At 32.6% G+C, this 18,915-nt stretch overlaps 1 non-coding gene and 1 pseudogene across 1 annotated transcript; both read left to right on the top strand.

Annotated features, from left to right (window-relative positions):
- The first annotated feature begins 6,497 nt into the window (after positions 1-6,497).
- Positions 6,498-9,427, top strand: LOC107947766 (protein CANDIDATE G-PROTEIN COUPLED RECEPTOR 2-like; annotated as a pseudogene).
- Positions 9,428-15,545: 6,118 nt separating this feature from the next.
- TRNAN-GUU (transfer RNA asparagine (anticodon GUU)) lies at positions 15,546-15,619 on the top strand. The gene has a single exon. It is a non-coding gene; the product is annotated as a tRNA-Asn (tRNA).
- The last annotated feature ends 3,296 nt before the right edge of the window (positions 15,620-18,915 follow it).

Here is an 18,915-nt window from a genome sequence, read left to right as displayed (position 1 = left end):
ATGTTAGAAAAAGATTTGCGGGATAGTCTCATCAGTCTGCATCAAAGAAATTTAAAGAGTATCATCCTCGTTCTACTGCTTCTGTGGAGATTTCGATTCGAGATAGAGAGGTCAGATAGTACAACTCTAAACCTCAGACGACGTTGATTGCAAGTGTGGACAGTGTTAGAAATGTTAGACCTGAGTGTAAGCATTGTAGCAGATGCCATTACGGTGAATGTAGAGTGATGAGCAAAGGGTGTTTTAGATGTGGATCGTTGGATCACTATCTCCGGGACTGTCCAGAGAAACCTACAACTGAAAGAGATCAACCAGTGAAAGTGAGTAATACTATTGCTAGAGGACGACCAGCCAAAAACATAGGAAATATGAGTGGAAATTGAGGTGTTACGAGAGATTCAGTTATAAGATCTGAGGTACAAGCGCCTACCCGAGCTTATGCTATCCGTGCATGAGAGGAGGTGTCATCTCCAGATGTGATTACCGGTACTTTTTCTCTTTACAACACTGATATAGTTGCATTGATAGATCCTAGATCAACCCATTCTTACATATGCATGAACTTAGTATCTAAAAAGAGTTTACATGTCGAGTCTCCAGAATTTGTAATTAAAGTACCGAATCCCTTAAGCAAGTCTGTTCTAGTTGATAAAATTTGTAAGAAGTGTCTTTTGATGACTCGAGGTTACTTTTTCTGATTTATTTAATGCTTCTACCATTTGATGAGTTTGATGTGATACTGGGTATGGATTGGTTGACGTTGCATGAATCGATTGTGAGTTGTAAACGAAAGACGATCGATTTGAGATGTCTGAATAATGAGATTATCTGGATTAAGTCAGATGATCTGAATGGGTTGCTGACTGTGATTTCGTCGATGAAAGCTCGGAGTTATGTGAGAAAAGGCTATGAAACTTACTTTGCTTATGTTCTTGATACAAAAGTGACTGAAAAGAAGATTGAATCTATGGCAGTTGTGTGTGAGTATCCAGATGTATTTCTCGAAGAGCTACCAGGATTACCATCGATTTGAGAAGTTGAATTTGATATTGAACTAGTGTTGGGAACTACTCTGATATCAATAGCTCCATATAGAATGGGTCTGACTGAGTTAAAAGAATTAAAATTTCAATTGTAAGAGTTGACCGATAGAGGATTTGGACAATCGAGTTTCTCTCTCTAGGGTGTTTTGGTATTACTTGTGAAAAAGAAATACGGAACTATGAGAATGTGCATTGATTATAGACAGCTCAATAAAGTGACAATCAAGAATAAGTATCCTCTGCCCAGAATAAACGATTTGTTTAATCAGTTGAAAGGGGCTACTGTGTTCTCAAAAATAGACCTGCTAGTAAAAGAATTCGATGTGCCAAAGACCACTTTAGACTATCTTGCAGTCTTTATGGACTTCATGAACTGAATTTTTAGACCATACTTAGACCTATTTGTTGTCGTATTGTTTGATGACATATTAATTTACTCACAAGATGAATCTAAGCATGCCGAGCATTTGATAATCGTGTTGCAGACCCTGCGAGATAAACAATTATTTGCAAAGTTCAGTAAATGTGAATTCTAGTTATGAGAAGTTGGTTTTCTGGGACATATAGTGTTAGCATCGGGTATAAGAGTTGATTCGAGCAAAATTTCTACAATAATGGATTGGAAACCTCCGAGATATGTATCCGAAGTTTGTAGATTTCTAGGATTGGCAGGCTATTATAGACGATTTGTGAAAGGCTTTTCAATGATTGCGACTCCGTTGATGAGATTGCTTCAGAAAGATGTAAAATTTGAATGGCCCAAGAAGTGCCAGAAAGGTTTCAATCAGTTGAAAGCCCTATTAACTGAAGCTCCAGTGTTAGTACAACCAAAATTGAGTAAAGAATTTGAGATCTATAGTGATGCATCGTTGAATGGCCTGGTTGTGTTTTGATGCAGAAAGGAAAATTCTTAGCTTATGCCTCGAGACAGTTGAAGCTACATGAAAAGAATTATCCGACACACGATTTAGAGTTAGCAGCCATTGTGTTTGCATTGAATACTTGGCACCATTATTTGTTTGGTGACAAATGTCATGTATATTCTGATCACAAGAGTTTGAAATATCTAATGACTCAGAAAGATTTGAATTTGTGACAACGAAGATGGTTAGAGTTACTAAAAGATTATGAGTTAGTAATTGATTTTCATCGGGAAAAGCAATTGTTGTTGTTGATGCAGTAAGCCAGAAATCTTTACTTGCTCTATGTGCAATGAATACTCAGTTGACTCTATTTGACGACGGCTCAGTTGTAGCTAAGTTGAAAGCGAGACCGTTGTCTTTGCAACAGATTTGTGAAGCTTAGAAAATTGATAATGAAATATTAGCAAAATGAGCTCAATGTGATTCAAGCCCTGATTTAGAGTTTCAAGTTGATTCTGATGATTGTTTAAGATTTAGAGGTCGATTATGTGTTTCGAGAAATTTAGAGTTGATTCAGATGATTTTGAATGACGCACATAGTAGTCATTTATCTATTTATCCAGGAAGCACGAAAATTTATAATGATTTGAAACAGCTTTATCATGAAACGTAATATTTTAGAATTCGTTTCGAAATTTTTAATCTGTCAGCAAGTCAAAGCTGAGCATCAGGTACCGTCTGGGTTATTGCAGCGGATTATGATTCCCGAGTGGAAATGGGATAGAATCACGATGGATTTTGTATCAGGTTTGCCTCTGTCACCAAGTAAGAAAGTTGCGATCTGGGTAATTGTTGATAGACTGACTAAGTTGGTTCATTTCATTTCGGTACACACAAATTATTCACTTGATAAGCTAGTTGAGCTATATATCTCTCAGGTTGTGAGGTTGCACGGAGTACCTATATCCATTGTTTCATATAGAGATCCGAGATTCACATCGCATTTTTAGAAGAAATTACAAGATGCATTGGGTACAAAGTTGCACTTTAGTATTGCTTTTCAAACAGATGGTCAATCTAAGCGAGTTATACAGATACTCGATGATATGTTGAGATGTTGCATTCTTGAGTTTAAAGGTACGTGGGAGCGATACCTGCCATTGATTGAATTTGTATATAATAAAAGCTATCAATTGAGTATAAAAATGGCACCAAACGAAGCTTTATACGGTCACAAATGTCGAACATCTTTGTACTGGACTGAACTTAGTGAGAATAAGATTCACGGGGTTGATTTGATCAAAGAGACTGAATGGAAAGTGAAAGCGATTCGTGATAGTCTGAAAACAGCGTTAGATCGTCAGAAATCGTACGCAGATTTGAAATGGAAAAATATTAAGTTTCAGGTCGGGGATAAGGTGTTTTTGAAAGTCTCTTCGTGGAAGAAAATACTTAGATTCGGTCGTAAGGATAAGTTGAGTCTGAGATTCATCGGGCCGTCTGAGATCATAAAGAGAGTAGGTCCAGTGGCATATTGGTTAGCTCTACCGAATGAGTTAGAGAAAATCCATAACATTTTTCATGTATCGATACTTCGACGATACTGATTTGATCCCTCGCATGTGATTTATCCTTCTGAGATTGAAATATAGCCTGATATGACATATAATGAAGAACTGATCAGAATATTAGCTCCCGGGGTCAAAGAACTGAGAAATAAGAAAAATTCTTTAGTGAAAGTCTTATGGTATTGACAAGGGTCGAAGAAGCTACTTGGGAAACTGAGGATGCTATGAGAGAGCAATACCCGAACCTATTCACTGGTAAGATTTTCGGGGACGAAAATCCCTAAGAGGGAGAGAGTTGTAACAGCCCGTTTTTGGGTCAAATCAGAACAGTGATTTCGGGACCACAAATTTGACATTATAAAATTTATTTTATTATTATTTTATGGCCTTCACCATGATAGTAGCATCGTATAAAAATTTCGTGAAGAAATTTTATAGTTTGCATACTAAATTAAAAAAAAAAGACTAAATCGCGTAAAGTGCAAAACTTGTGTGCTATTAGTAAAAGATGTTAAATTGTTATGGGATTTAAAAATGAGTGGCCTTAAATGGAAATTATACCATTAAAGAAGATAGTGGATGATTATGGCTTGGTAAAAGTGAAAATTTTAATGTTTTTAAAGGTTATTAAAGTAAATTAGTAAATAAAGATAAATTAAAAAAAACAAAACATGGCTACCATCTTTCTTCACCATCTTCAACAGATTTTGCTAAGGAAAGAACACCATTTAAGCTTTCTAGGTTCGGCCATGGTATCTTTGGGTGCATGATCAAGATAAGTCAAGATTGGGATTAGATCGGGGAAAAGAAAAAGTGGACGAATAGTCAATAATTTCTATCCGAGCAACTCGAGGTAAGTTCCTATAATTAGAATCAAAATTTTATTTAATTGCAATTGTATGAAATGAATATGTATATATATGTGAATTGAATGGTTGAAATAAACGATATTGAATTGCTTAATTTGAAATGTATTGAGTAATACTAAGCCCCGTTTGAACTATAAAAAATCATAGGTTACGAGTGACATGTCACTAGGGTTACCGTTTTGGTCAAGCTCCTACATTTGTTGCAGACTCACCACAGCTCGTATATCTGCTCTTATGAGCTTACCGTTCTTCAGTAGGGAATGAGCTTACCGATCATGGCTCGAAAAAGTAGAAATGATAATGAATTGACGGATTACCGATTACTGCACATAGTGTGTATCACCCGAGTATCTTTCGATGTTTCATTAGGTTCAACGGGTATTATACTATTACCGATTATATGATTGAGAATGAAATGGAATATGATCTATATGAATTGTATAGATGAAATATGATATGTGTTATGAGGACATATGGAACTGGAAACGAGATTTTATGAAATGTATGAATGAAATGCTATGTTAGTTGAATGCCAAATTGAATCATTCATGGATGAAATGTTGGTTATATGCATATTTGAGACTCTAACCTATTGATGTGTATGTGTGATAGGCATTTGAATACTTGAGTTGGACATATTGATTTAATTGCTTAAATTATGCAATGTGGAAAGTTTAAATTCTATTATACGGGTTTACTAAGGTTTAATGTTTACTCAGTTTATTTCTTCGTGTGTTATAGAGGTTCATTAGCTAGCTCGATTCGGATGACATCGGAGATAAGCATCACACTATCCAGTCAATTTCTCGGTACTTTTGAACTCATGGAAGTTGTGTGAATATGACATGTATAGGCTAGTTTATGGGAATATGTTTTTAGTTACTTTAGCTTATTGTATAGTTATGTGTTTTGATGTTCTTAAGCCATGAGATTTGGCTTAGTTGTTATAATGGTCAAATGTGTATAAGATGATATGTTTTGGCAAGTTTGCTTATGAAGGATTTGATGCATATAATAATAGTGATATGTAATGAGTTGGTGATTGGAAAATGCTTGAATGTTATTTGATATTAAGATAGGTATGAGGTTGAATCATATTAGTTTGATACGTGTTTAAATACACAAATGGTATTGATTTGAGTATGTAAATGATTAGTTTTCAAATGGCATATATGTGCATTGAAATGGTTGTTTACAGTTGCTCATATTGTATGTAAATTTGGTACCATATGAATAGTTTAGGTACATATTTTTTGGGGTGCGAAAAGTGGCTTAAACGAAGCCTATTTCATGCCACACGGCCAGAGTACACTGGCGTGTGACCCTTATTCGAAAATTGTTCTAAGTTTTCTCAAAAATTTTATATGTTATCGTTTTAGTCCCAAACATATGAATTAAGCTTTGTGTGCTCGATTTAAGCATGTTATGAATATGAATGATTGATAATTACTGAAATAAAATGATATTTGTTAAATGTTCGATGAATTACCGATCTGAACTGAGTTGAAAGTCCGGTGATTCCTCTTAACCTATTCTGTCGACAGTTACGGGTTAGGGGTGTTACACATTGTGCATTGTTATGCAATAAATTCAGATATTTTCCCATATGAGTCAAAAAAGCACAACTGCATCCATCGTGTACCTATGTTCAATTACTAAAGCCACTATGAGTAAATGCAGGTTATCCAAAATGACTACTTGGATTTATATTAAAAAGAAAACAAGGCAAACTAAATAATGCATCTTTAGAAGGTGAATATTTTAACCAGGAAAATTGTTTAAACCGTGATGGTTGAAAATAACAATGATGCTTTTTTGAATTGGAAGGAGGATATTCTCAAAGAATAGGTTGATATGGTGTAACCTTAATATAAGCTCTTCGAATTTTATCACACATATTAACCGGATACTCATATATTTGCTTACGTAAACTAGGTTCACGTTCTAAGTTAGACAAATCAAGTGCCTCATCTTCAACTCTAGAAATTTTAGAATGACGAGCATCAGAGTTTAACAGCATGTTTGGTTAGGTGTAATGGCTATGCCATTACAACCCTATTCCGTGGACCCCACCTAATCATCTGTTTGGTTGGGTGTAATACCCTATTACGGGCTTATTACATTACTTGTGTATTCCCAAAATTGGCTGCTTAATGGCCGATTTCTATTCCCTTCCAAAAGCAGCCTTTAGCTATTCCTTCCCTCTGTTCTGATTTTTTTTTTCTCATTTTTCAATTTTTGCCCTCAGCTTCATCTTCTACTTCTGTAACTTTCTTTCCAACCATCTCTACGTTTCCCTTTTTTTCCATTGATTGCAGAGGAGACCTAGATATTTCAGGTAATTTTTATTTTTTTCTTCTTTATGATTTTTCTTCTTTAACGTTTGGGTTATAATTTTCCCTTGTCTTCTCTTTGTTCTGTTTCTGGGTTTTCAAGCTAAAAAAACCTTTCAAAATCTCTCTCATGGAAGGTCTTATATCATGATTTCTTATTACGGTTGCCTTTGGCTCGTTAGCTTGCTCAACCTTGTTTGGTGTTTCGTTCAGGTTTGTGGGTTTTTTCCCCTCTAATTAATTTTAATGAGTTGGTGTTTTTCTTGAATTTGATTATTGGATCTTTTAGACTATGGTTGTTTCCTTGACATGGTTGCTTTTTATTTTTATTGTAAAGCAAATTGCAATGGAAATTACTGTAAAAGACTAGCTGATATTGAAAAGTAAAATTAATAATTGATTAAATGAAGAAATTGCTAAAATTTGACATTAGTTATAGACAAAATCTAATTAGTCAACTTATAAGTCAGGCATTTTGCATCCAAATAACAATGTACTTTCTTGTTTTAATTCTTCACAAATTTGTTTAGTTGATATCCAAAATACTCTTTTTGTTCTTGCTTCTGTGAGTCTGGGACAACGCAATAAGTAATGCTACTTAAATTAGTGGAATGTAACTTGGGTGTCTTGGTCTCATTAGACAAGGTGCAAAAGTTGTTCGGCAATTTTTTCGCATTGTAAACTTAAGAACAAGATTATTGGACAGGAAAGCTATCTAGTATGAGTTTTTTAGGTGATGCTCCTTTGATGTTGTATCTAAGAACAATGCAGAGAAGCCAATAATGAATAATATAAATCAATAGAATGGAAATATGTATAGTAAAAGCCTTCTTTCTTGAGCTTGTGTTCGATAGCTGTGTCTTTTTTAGTGTGGCATGAGCTAACATCTAACTCATTTACTATCATGAATGGTCAATTTTCCCTTTTTCTTAAGTGAGAGAAAATATGTTTACTTTATCCTTTCACGTATGAATTGTATCTTAATGATCGCTACCAAATAGTGTTTTCTACTTAACATGGCTTATTTGAAAATGATTTCTGTTAAGCAGCTGGGCATCTTATTCTTTGATAGTATGAATGAGTTAGGTTAGTAAACTATATGTTTTTAGGAAAATCATAGCCATCAAGATTAATGAAATATGATTGAACCCTGAAGATCATAATTCTAGTTGACAGTAACTTTATTTCTCCATGCAGGCCTGGGAATGCACTCTTGGAAAGGAAATGGCATGGAATATCTTATCATTGTTCACAACTTCTGGGATGCTATTCCTGGAAGTTAGCTTGTTGGCATTTCTACTGCAAGGAAATCATGCTAGTGGGTTGCAAGCTTTGACATGGACATTTGTTATTTCAGGGCTTTTTGTTGGTTTGGACTTACTTCTCAAGGTATTTATTTTATTCTTAAATATTTCACCTTTCTTGGAAGTTGCATATCTATTGCTGGTGAATCAGATGGTGGTGGAATAACATTACAGGTTCTTCCTTCCTGCACACTTTACTATTAATAGCAGAGTCACCATTCTTGCGGCCTATAGTTAGATCATTGATCTACTTTAACTTCTTAAGAAATCTCAAATTTGAAGTATGATCATGCATACTTGTTTTTTAATTGTTTTCATTTTCTAATATGGAAAACACACGATGTTGTTCCCTTTAGTATTTTTCTTGTAGTGAATTCTTTTAACATTTCTCTGTTGATGCTTTATATATTATGATATTAATATTTCAATGTATGTTTTCCCTCCTTTAGGCTATTTACCTATTTGGATTCGGTGTGCCCTTGTTCATTGACAACTCCGAACATCCACGTCAGATAAAATGGGGTCTGTGGGTTGTTCACAGGCTAGTGCTGACTGCTATTTATGGCTCCATACTGTTTATGTACCATTCCAAGTGGAGAGAAAGGTAACCTAGTATGTTCATCTAAGTTACTTACATTTTTTGCAAGTTGCTTAATCATAGAAAAATATGTTGCTTCTTTGTCCTTCTGCAGCAAGACCTGCATTCTACAAATTTGTTGCCTTCATGTTCATCTTGAATGCACTAGAACTGTTTGCTTGTGCACTAACTGGAAATGGAGCTAGCTTTGGGTTTTGGTAAATACAAGCTTGTTGCCAATTTATAATCCAAATATTATTTATATTATTATATTATGTTCCTTTTTAAACGGTTTTCTAAAGAGGTGTACAAAACACATTTACAGGTTGTACAGCGCCACAATCGTTTGCTACCATGCCTTTTGCCTTCCTCTTCTGTATATTACTTTTCTAGCAGATTTTTTTGAGGTAATAATTTACTTTCATATTGATAGTAAAAAATGCATCTGTTTAATTGATTTTTAGCTCAGATTTATAACATGTAAGCGTGGCCAAAATATCTTTTAATGAATGCAGGAGGAAGACATGCGTTTAGAGAATGTGTACTACTCAGAGATGAAAGATGCTAGTTTCTTTGATGCTGACTGGGAGTAAGCATCGAATGAACTTTGAATTAGTAGCTTCTCTATACATAAAGCTCTGTAAATATAAGGTGCAGTTCAGATTGTAAAATCTTTGCTCAAACGGATGATGGATCTATGTCTCAATATACCGGTATTGCTGTCGGAACAAATTCAATAATGTAGAATGTGCTTTACCTAGAGCTTCTTGCTAAAGATCAGTTAGTCCTTGATTTTTTTTTTCAGTATGTACTATGTGTTATCAAGTAGATTTGGAGTTTGAATATCTACATCTAAATTATTTTCATTTCTAAGCAGAGATCTTTTCTGTTCAATTTTCTTGTAACAAAATAAATAGTACCATTGTGTTTGTTATTGTAGAATTCCAAGAGTCTTGTACTGATAGAATTTGATGGAGTTTGAATGGCTCACAGGTTTGATGGAATTTATTTTTTAATTCTGTTCAATTATAATTAACACTACAAAAATTATCTCAACAAACGAAACAAAAAAAAAGATGTAAAATGATGCAAACAAATCATGTTTTTTTTAAAAAAAAGGAAGATATTTAACTCACTATATTAATCAAATGAGTTTTTTTTAATAATCATTATTAAGTCATCAATTAATCAAATCCACAAAAACACATTCTTTTCTTTTCTTTTTTGGGTGATTGATAAAGAAATGAATTTCAAGTTTTTTATAGTATTATACATTATAAAGTAGATTATATATTATTTTTATAGTATTATATATATTATGATTTTAGTAAATTCATATAAGAATAATTATATTAAGAATTTTATTAAATTATATATTTTTATTAAATTATATTTAATAATAATTATTTTAGATTATATTTTATAGTATTATATATTATGATTTTAGCAAATTCATTTAAGAATATTTAATATTAAGAATTTTATTAAATTATATATTTTTATTAAATTATATTTAATAATAATTATTTTAGATTATATTTTATAGTATTATATATTATGATTTTAGCAAATTCATTTAAGAATATTTAATATTAAGAATTTTATTAAATTATATATTTTTATTAAATTATATTTAATAATAATTATTTTAAATTATATTTTATACTATTATATATTATGATTTTAGTAAATTCATATAAGAATATTTCATATTAAGAAATTTATAAAATTATATATTTTTATTAAATTATATTTAATAATAATTATGTTAAAATATGATTAAATTATTTATTATTTATATTAATAATCTTATTAAAATTTAATAACAATAACAATAATCATCTACCCAAAAAAAATTTTGCTAAGGGGTATTCTAGTCATTTTATTTTTTTTCCTTATGCTATTACAACATCATTCCATTCAACCAAACACAAGAATACTATTACGCCTCTATTCCATTCCATTCAACCAAACAATTGAATTACTATTACGCCTCTATTCCATTACAGCAAACCAAACGTACCCTAAAGGAGCAAACGATGAAAGTGGTACCTCAATCTGTGACGCTTCTGAAGGTGATTGTGTTGTCTCTGTACTTTTCTTTTTAAAAAACGAATCAATTGTTTTTGACTTCATAACTACAATATCTTAAAAGATAAAAAAATTAATAACTATAAAATAAAATTAAACTATAAACTTTAAAATATAATAAAAACAATTGTAAAATTGTAAAAAAATGAAAAATATAACCTTAGAAGAAGATGAACTCGATGCCGCGTTTGAAGGACAAACGTTGATAACAGTAGTTGCTAATAGCAATAGGAAAATAGACTTCTTTTTCACTAGTTAACAAATTGAATTTTAACCTAAATTCACATTTAATGTTATATTAAAAAGTGAACAACTATCATCTAAAAAAATAAAGTTGTAATATATTATATAAATAATTAAAGTTAAAAAGTTAAAATATATTATATGGAAAAAAATAAAAAAGAAAAAAAGAAAGATTTTTTTTAATGTTCAAAGTTGGAAATGTGGGCCAAACAACAATTTAAGGGGGCCAAAATTTTCAAATATTAAGGGGCTAAATAATAAATATTTATTTTTATAATTTTAGGGGGGGCCGGGGCCACTACCATCCCCCCAGATTCACCACTGGTCATAACTATTACAAAAATGACAAACCGTACTTTCTTCCAAGCTTGGGATGTGATCAGATGAGTAGAGGTTAATATTCATCCTAGAGTTTCAAGTCTAGCCTTTACCTACGCGTTGGAAAAATAACTCATTAAGCTTGTGACAACTTAGTAAGTATAACAATAATTAAACTTTACTTTAACATTTTAACCATTAAATATGTAAGCTTCAAAAATCCCTTATATATTTATTTTTGTATGTTTGTGACACAAATATCTATCTGCTTTAGTGGTTAAGTGTTCTGGGAGTGTTTAGGAGGTTCTAAGTTCAAGCCTTAGTTTGGACAAATTTTTGTTCTTAAACGAATAAACCCCTATCTCTAATCAGTAGGCTTATAAATAAATGTTGGTGAAATATGTCAGAATGGGCCTGCTGGTCTAGTGGATAAGTGGAGTGGCAAAGTGGTGTGTGTAGGGGAGTGTTTTATTTTGTTGCTTGTGTTGTGTGGGTGTTCTATTTTAGCCGAAATAGTGAAGAGTTTGAGTGGAATTTGAATTAGGTGGTTGAGGGAGGGGTGGATGGTTTTGGGGAGAGGATTAAGGGATATGGTAAGGAAATTAAGGAGTGAGGAGTTTGAGAGCACTCAAATTGTAGTTGCAAGTTCGGCTTTCCCCTCACTCTTTCATTTCTGACAATTTGCCCTCTGTTGTTTTGTTTCCCCATTACCGAAATTTTCTTTTTGGTTTCTAAAAGTTCTCTGCTGAAACTTCTGCTAGTTTCCCTTCCTTGTCGATTTCCTTTTCTACCCTCATTGTGCTGATTCTATTCTTATTGCTTTCTGCCGAACTATCATTCTTGTGGTCTCTCTCTTTTGGCTTTCCAAAATATTTACTCTTCGGAAAAAGGTAAGCAAACGTTGCCCTCTTCCCTTGGTCAAATCTTCCCGCTCTTTTCATCCTTTCCTTTCATTTCTTTTTGTCGATTCTTTTCTTTCCCTTGCAGTTGACTACTTTTCCTGTGATGTCTTTCTGGTTATCAATCTCTACTTGTTGATAAGTTCTTGCACTTCGTAGTTGGTACTCTTCTCGCGTTGTTGGTAAGGGTAGATAGTATATTGCTATCTTGTTGCCTAATGAATCAATGCTTATCTGATTTTGGTTCGTGCCTAGGAGTTTTTTGAGGGGTGGAGGATCGTTAATTGGCGATTAAGTGGACGAAACCTCCCTCTTTACTCCATTGAAGGTAACATTGTTGCTAGTTAACGCTTGGTCAACTCATGTGTTTTTGATTGAGTAAGGGTATAAGTGATTAATTGGTGATTGTTTGGTCAAATGCAGGTTTCAAAGGCTCGGGGTTTTCCTTCTTGGTGAATGGAAACCAGGTATGTAAACACAACTCCAAAATTAGAATTCGGCAAAAAGCCAAAACAAGTGAATGTTGACGTCACATGGGTGTGCGGCTGCCCGTGTGATCGAACATGGGCGTATGATCGATGAGGCTAGCCATGTGCGATTCATGTGCCAGGACGAATTGGGCCGTGTGGGTCACACAGGCGCGTGGGCCCACACGAGTGTGTGGGAATATTGGGCTGGGCCGAGCCGTGAGATCCACACGGCCAAGGATATTTTGGGCCATGTGGGCCACACAGGCGTGTGGGCCCATTTTCACTGTTTGACTGCTAAGGTTGCACAGGTCACCTGAGTTGACTGTGGATCTACTGTAGGGCCAGTAAGCTTACCTAGACCCCTAATTGACTAAAATTACTGTATGACTGATACGATTATGCATGTTATTAAGCATGATGATGTCTCACCGATTTGATATTGTATGCCCTGATTTTATGCATAATATTATGTTTTAGCATGTCAAATATATATATATTGCATTGCATTGGGGTAGAGTTATATTGTTCGGAGGAAGTGTACTGAAAGGCCTCGAGCATACATTACTGGCAGCTCAGCTACAAACTACTGTCTAGTGCCGCATTCGGTACTTTTTGGAGTGTAGGGATGGGTGGGTTGATTATATCCCCACATGGAGTGTAGGGTTAGACGGAGTTGGAGTGTAGAGGCTGGCTGGGTAGGATTTGATACTGCATATCTATTACTATACTGAGTATTGATACTGTAATGGGCCAAGGCCCAAATGCATAACTACTTCTGTATTGTAATGAGCTAAGGCCCTAACTGAAACAGAAACTGTTACTGAAATGAGCTTAGGCCCAGACTATGATTGCACACTGTCTGCTTGTTTATGTGGGGATTACACACTGAGTTTTCGTAAACTCACCCTTCTGATTCATCTATTCAGGTAATCCCTAGACTTAGGTGGATCGGAGCGGCGGAGGACTCAGCAATGGCCACACGACTCCTTTTTACTGTTTCGTATTTAATTATGTTTATTTTTTAAAAGCTTTATTTGGGGTCTTTTTCTATAATAATGTCCGCTATGAGTTTTTGCTTAAAATTTGGGTTTTATACTGCTTTATGTTTTATATCTGCTAGAGGTAGATAAAACATGAGTTTTTAAAAGAAATGCATGTATTTTAGCAAAATATTCACAAGGACACAAACTGTTTTAAAAAGCTTTCGCAACGTATAATATTTTTAAAACTAACGAGTGAATAAAAATCACTATTTTAGGATTAATGAAAGATAACGACATGATCTAAATGAAAATGTTTTAAGCAAAGTTAAGGGTTTTTTTTCAACAAGAGCATCAATTTTCAAGCAATCAATTCATAGTTCACTTTCAATCTCTTTAATAAAATAGTTACCATTAATATTTATATAGCTCAACTGTAGACTCAATAGAACATATAGGATATACGGAACAATCACTGTATTGCATCGAAGTGTCACTTTTATTTGCACCAAAGTGCAACTTTCATTTGTGCGCATAAAGTTTCCTAATTGCATGCTATTTATGTCCTACTAGTTCTCATCTTGTCTACATGAACTTTTAATACAATTGAATCTATTGTATTCACACAAGCAAATGAAAACAATTCAAAGTTTACACTATTTAGAAATTAGTCCTTAGCATCACAATTATTTAGAAATTAGTCTTCATTTCCATATCAAGAAATACAATATTTTCTTATTAAAATCATAATCAAAGAATATATCTATATTCATTTAAATAAAAATAGCATGAATTTAGTTAGATTTAATTTATCAAAAAAACAACTTTATATGTAGTTCTCAAAAAACTTCATTAGATTTTTTGAATTTCTTGTAATCAAACCCTTATTTTAATATATTAACAGTTATTAAATTAAATTTAAATTTAAATTTAATGTAAAAACATTAGTTTTAATTTTTGAAATTCACTTAAAAAACTAAATTTTAAAATTTTATATTTAAAATATATTTTTTAATTCAGAATAAAAAAATTTAATTCAAAGGTAAAATAAAATTGAATCAATTACAATTAAACTTCATAATTCATGTTGAAAATCGATTTTATTTAATTGGGATGAGGTTGTCATAATAATTTTTAAAAATTTTATAGTAATTTCTTTTTGTAAGTGAAATAATTATTCAAATTAAATCATTTAATTGTATTATAAAAACAATATGTTGTAAATCAAAGACAAATAAAAGTAATTAAAATTAAATTATATGTAAACAAACCCAAATTCAACTTCCTAAAAAAATTAAAATGAAATCTAATAAACATATTTAAATGTTCTCAATCTTGATCTTCTGCTTCAATTTGTCCTCCTCGGCATCATCCTCTTTCTTGATCTTCTTCTTCAATCTATCATCCTTGTCACCATCTTCAATCAAAATTAGTTCTTGAACTTTAGCACAACATAATTAAACATCAAAGCTTGAATTTTAGTTCCATGATAATTAAAAATTTAAATAGTAAAAAGTGAATAAAAATAAAATATAAATATCACAAAACAACCTCATGTTCGAATAAATTGATTTTCCATCACATACTAGTGCCTTATTAACGTTAACAATGGAATCTAATAAATAATTCCAAAAATAATTTTGTTTTCCTAGCTTTTTTTAAATTCCATTTCAAAGTGTTACAATATTTATAAAACTCAATTTACTTTTAATTGGCATATAACTGTAACACTAGTTAAGTGACAATTAATCTAAAATGATAATTGTAAATTAAATATTAAGATGAAATTAATATATAAAAAAAATAATTAAGTAATATAATAAAAAATTTTCAAAAAATTTGCTAGCAAATATATACTAATTATTGCAATAATATTGTTTAAACTTATATGGTCTTTAACCGGCGTTGTTGAATTAAAGTGGGTTGCACGGAATTATAAAACAAGAAGGCCCAATAAATAGGATACCCATGGAAAACACAGCAAGTTGCTGGAATAGCTCAGTTGGTTAGAGCGTGTGGCTGTTAACCACAAGGTCGGAGGTTCAAGCCCTCCTTCTAGCGTTTCTCACATATTTTTATGGTTTAATTTGAAACCCAACTCGATCCAATATCAAAACTGACCCAACCCAATACTAAAGGAAAACAAAACATTAACAATATTTTACATACATCGGAATTTACGAAAATTAACAAATTTATTATTTTTCCAAAATTAGTAACATAATCAATTACCACCCATGCTACTGTGAATCATCTGTTCTTATTTTAATATTATATATTTTTAAAAATTACAAATTTATTTTAAAAGTTATTTTTTGATTTAAAAGATAATCTATATTTCTAGTTGAGTTATTATTGTCTTGAAAAAAAGTTAATTGGCACCCGACTATGGGTAAGTCTTTCTCTTTTTTTGGAATTAAAGTTCTTCAGACAAGTAATAGTTTGTTCTTAACCCAACCCAAGTATATACTTAAGTTGTTACTGAAACAAATATGCAAGATGGTAAATGTGTGCTCTCTCCAATTGCCTCATCGCAGCAATTAAAGTTTTCTCAGTTTATGCACTCTCTTATAGAAACTCACTGGAAAGCAATCAAATGAATCCTTTGATACTTGAAAAACACTGTAAATTATGGCCTATGAATTAATTGCCAATATTAAAACATTCTTAGCATATATGCAAATGCGGATTTGGATAGGGACCCAACAGATCGTGTTTCCACCATTGGATATATTCTCTTCTTTGGGCACACTTTAGGTGTTTTATCTTTTGCAAGAACTTCAAGTCCCTCTTTCTCATACTTCGCATATTAACTTGGTAGGTTATCTGTAAGGATGAAAATTAAATGGGGAGCGACCTATAACACTCAGTGTGAGTTCCATCACAAGAAAATCAGTGCAAATGAAGGAACCAAGCATATAACAACAATATTCAATATAGTAACAATCATATAGTATAGTAGTAATTGACAAAACATTCGAGCATGCTTATGTGTGCCAATGTAATTCAATTCAATTTAACAGTAAAGAAAAGTCCTATCCCACCACTACATTCTACTGTAAGAGTTTCCCCAGAACTCTTATATCCCGGACACTCCTGCTTGTGGATGAACCACAAGTGTTGTAGGTTAATACGCTACTAGTAATTGTGAATACACAATGGGTTTACAGATAAAAGCTGCCATTAAATATTGTGGATAAACCACAATTGTTTGTAGGTTAATATGCTACCAGTAGTTGTGAATACACAAAGGGTTTGCAGATAAAAGCTACCAGTAAAACTTGTGGATAAACCACCAGTGTTTGTAGAGAATCTGTCAATATTTCCTCATTTCAAAGCGTCCTAGCCCATGTAATATAGTATGACATACGGTTAATTGAGATTTTTTTGTCACACCCCAAGTCCGGCGGATCCAAGATTTAGGCGTGTTCTAGTGAAATAATTTTTTTTGGCGAAGTGTAATCTGCCTAATTGTTTCTTTTAGCGAATAAGAACTGTGTATTGTAATTTTCGTTTAAGTAAGAGAAGATTCTAATTCAGACTATTCTACTATTTAAAGAGAAAATGGGGTGCTAAGAAAAAAGATAGTCATGGTATGAGATACCGCCAAATGTATAGTACGCCTTGTTGATTGAGTACGGTGTTAGTTGGGTTGTAAAGTAATCTGGGTAGGAATCAACTAGTTTGACTGATTTAATATCCCTTGTGCAGAATTCTCATTTATGTTTCTCTCGAAAATTATAGGTCATTAAGAAAGACAACTTCTGAATCTATATGACACTTGTTAAGTTCCATTAAATGGGATGGGGTGATATATATATGAGTGAGAAGGTTTCTAAAAAAGGGAATTATTTCTACAATATTACATTATGTTCTTTCTTCTTCTCAAATCTAATTGTATTTCTTCTTCCTCAAGTTGGAAGCTAAAGTTCTTGGGTAAATTAGTGATCATTCCATATTTGCGTAAGTATCACTACTCTGCATGTTGATTTTTTAAAGAGTAAGTCTATAAGAGGTATATGAACAATAAGTTGTTAGTATGAAACCATGCATGAGCGTTATATACGGTTTAGATGTTAAGTAATTTGAATGCATAAAGGTTGTGATAGTGGATTTATGTTCTTAAGTAGTTGTTGTTGCTAGTTGGAGAAGAATGTCTGGGTCCGGAACTTTGAGCTACAGTGGGTGACTATCAGGTGAGTCTCTATTCTAACTCTTGCATGTGTACTGTTCAAGTAGAAGTATATATAAAATTCATGATATTACTAATAATTGGTAAATGTTTGAGCATAGTAAACATGATGTATGTATTGTGATGATATTATGAGGTTCAGTTTGAATACAATGTTGGATGATAAGTATGCAGTTAAGTCTGATATAAAAAGTATGAATCAGTCAGGAATGGAAACTAATCTGGGTAAGTAAATGTTTAGTAAATGTCCCTTTGTGATGCTTCTGGTCGGGCATTTATATAGCTAACTAGACTAGTAGATCACGATATGAAAATAAGAGTAAAACCATGAGGTTGAGACCCATGACATCGTATGATATGAAAACATTTATAGTGTAGCATCCAGTAAGATGAAGACTGGACTAGTAGATCACGATACATGAATGTGTGTAAGTCAATGTGGTTGAGACCTATAGCAAGATATGATTGTATGAATGTTCATGATGTAGCCTTCGATTATGTGTATATCAATATGACAGATCACGATACAAGAATTTATGCATAAGTCCATAAGGGAGAAACCCATGGTACCTCTTGTAAAAGCCTATCAAGACAATAAACATGTGAGGTTGTATGTTGCCTTTGTGGTGTATTCTATATGTTACCTTCGTGGAATATTTCGTTTGGCCCTCGTGTTGTACTATACTAAGTTTGTATGGTAGAATGTTGATTATTCATTCTTTTGGCAAGTTCTAGATAAATTATGAATGTTCTATAATAGATATTGCTATGATAGAGTTAAGATACATTCGAAGCTGGTTTGTTGAATTAAATATGTGATATAATCGAATAAGTCTTAAAGCATTTGTATGTACAATAATATTCGCCACGGTAATCTTTTGGTTTTGAAATTGGGTGTATTCATAGATATTAAAGACATAAGAATCTATCAAAATGAGTTGTCTGCGTTATATAGAGCTAGAGTTTGAGTTTTTGGTATCCGCCATATTTGAGTTGTATCATGTTTTCTTCTGAAATCACAAGGAGTCTGAGTTATTGGTATCCTGAGTAGATTCATCTAAATGGTTTGTATAGTTCATTATTAGTGTAAGCTTGTAGGGTATCAAACAAGAAAATAATTTAGTATATTGGTGATATTAAATTTTGCATAAGTATCTGCTAACGA

This window comes from Gossypium hirsutum, chromosome D10 (genome assembly GCF_007990345.1).
Source record: "Gossypium hirsutum isolate 1008001.06 chromosome D10, Gossypium_hirsutum_v2.1, whole genome shotgun sequence".
NCBI classification, from domain to species: domain Eukaryota; kingdom Viridiplantae; phylum Streptophyta; class Magnoliopsida; order Malvales; family Malvaceae; genus Gossypium; species Gossypium hirsutum.
Note: the sequence above shows the minus strand (reverse complement) of the source record. Positions and strands in the feature narration are given on the sequence as shown.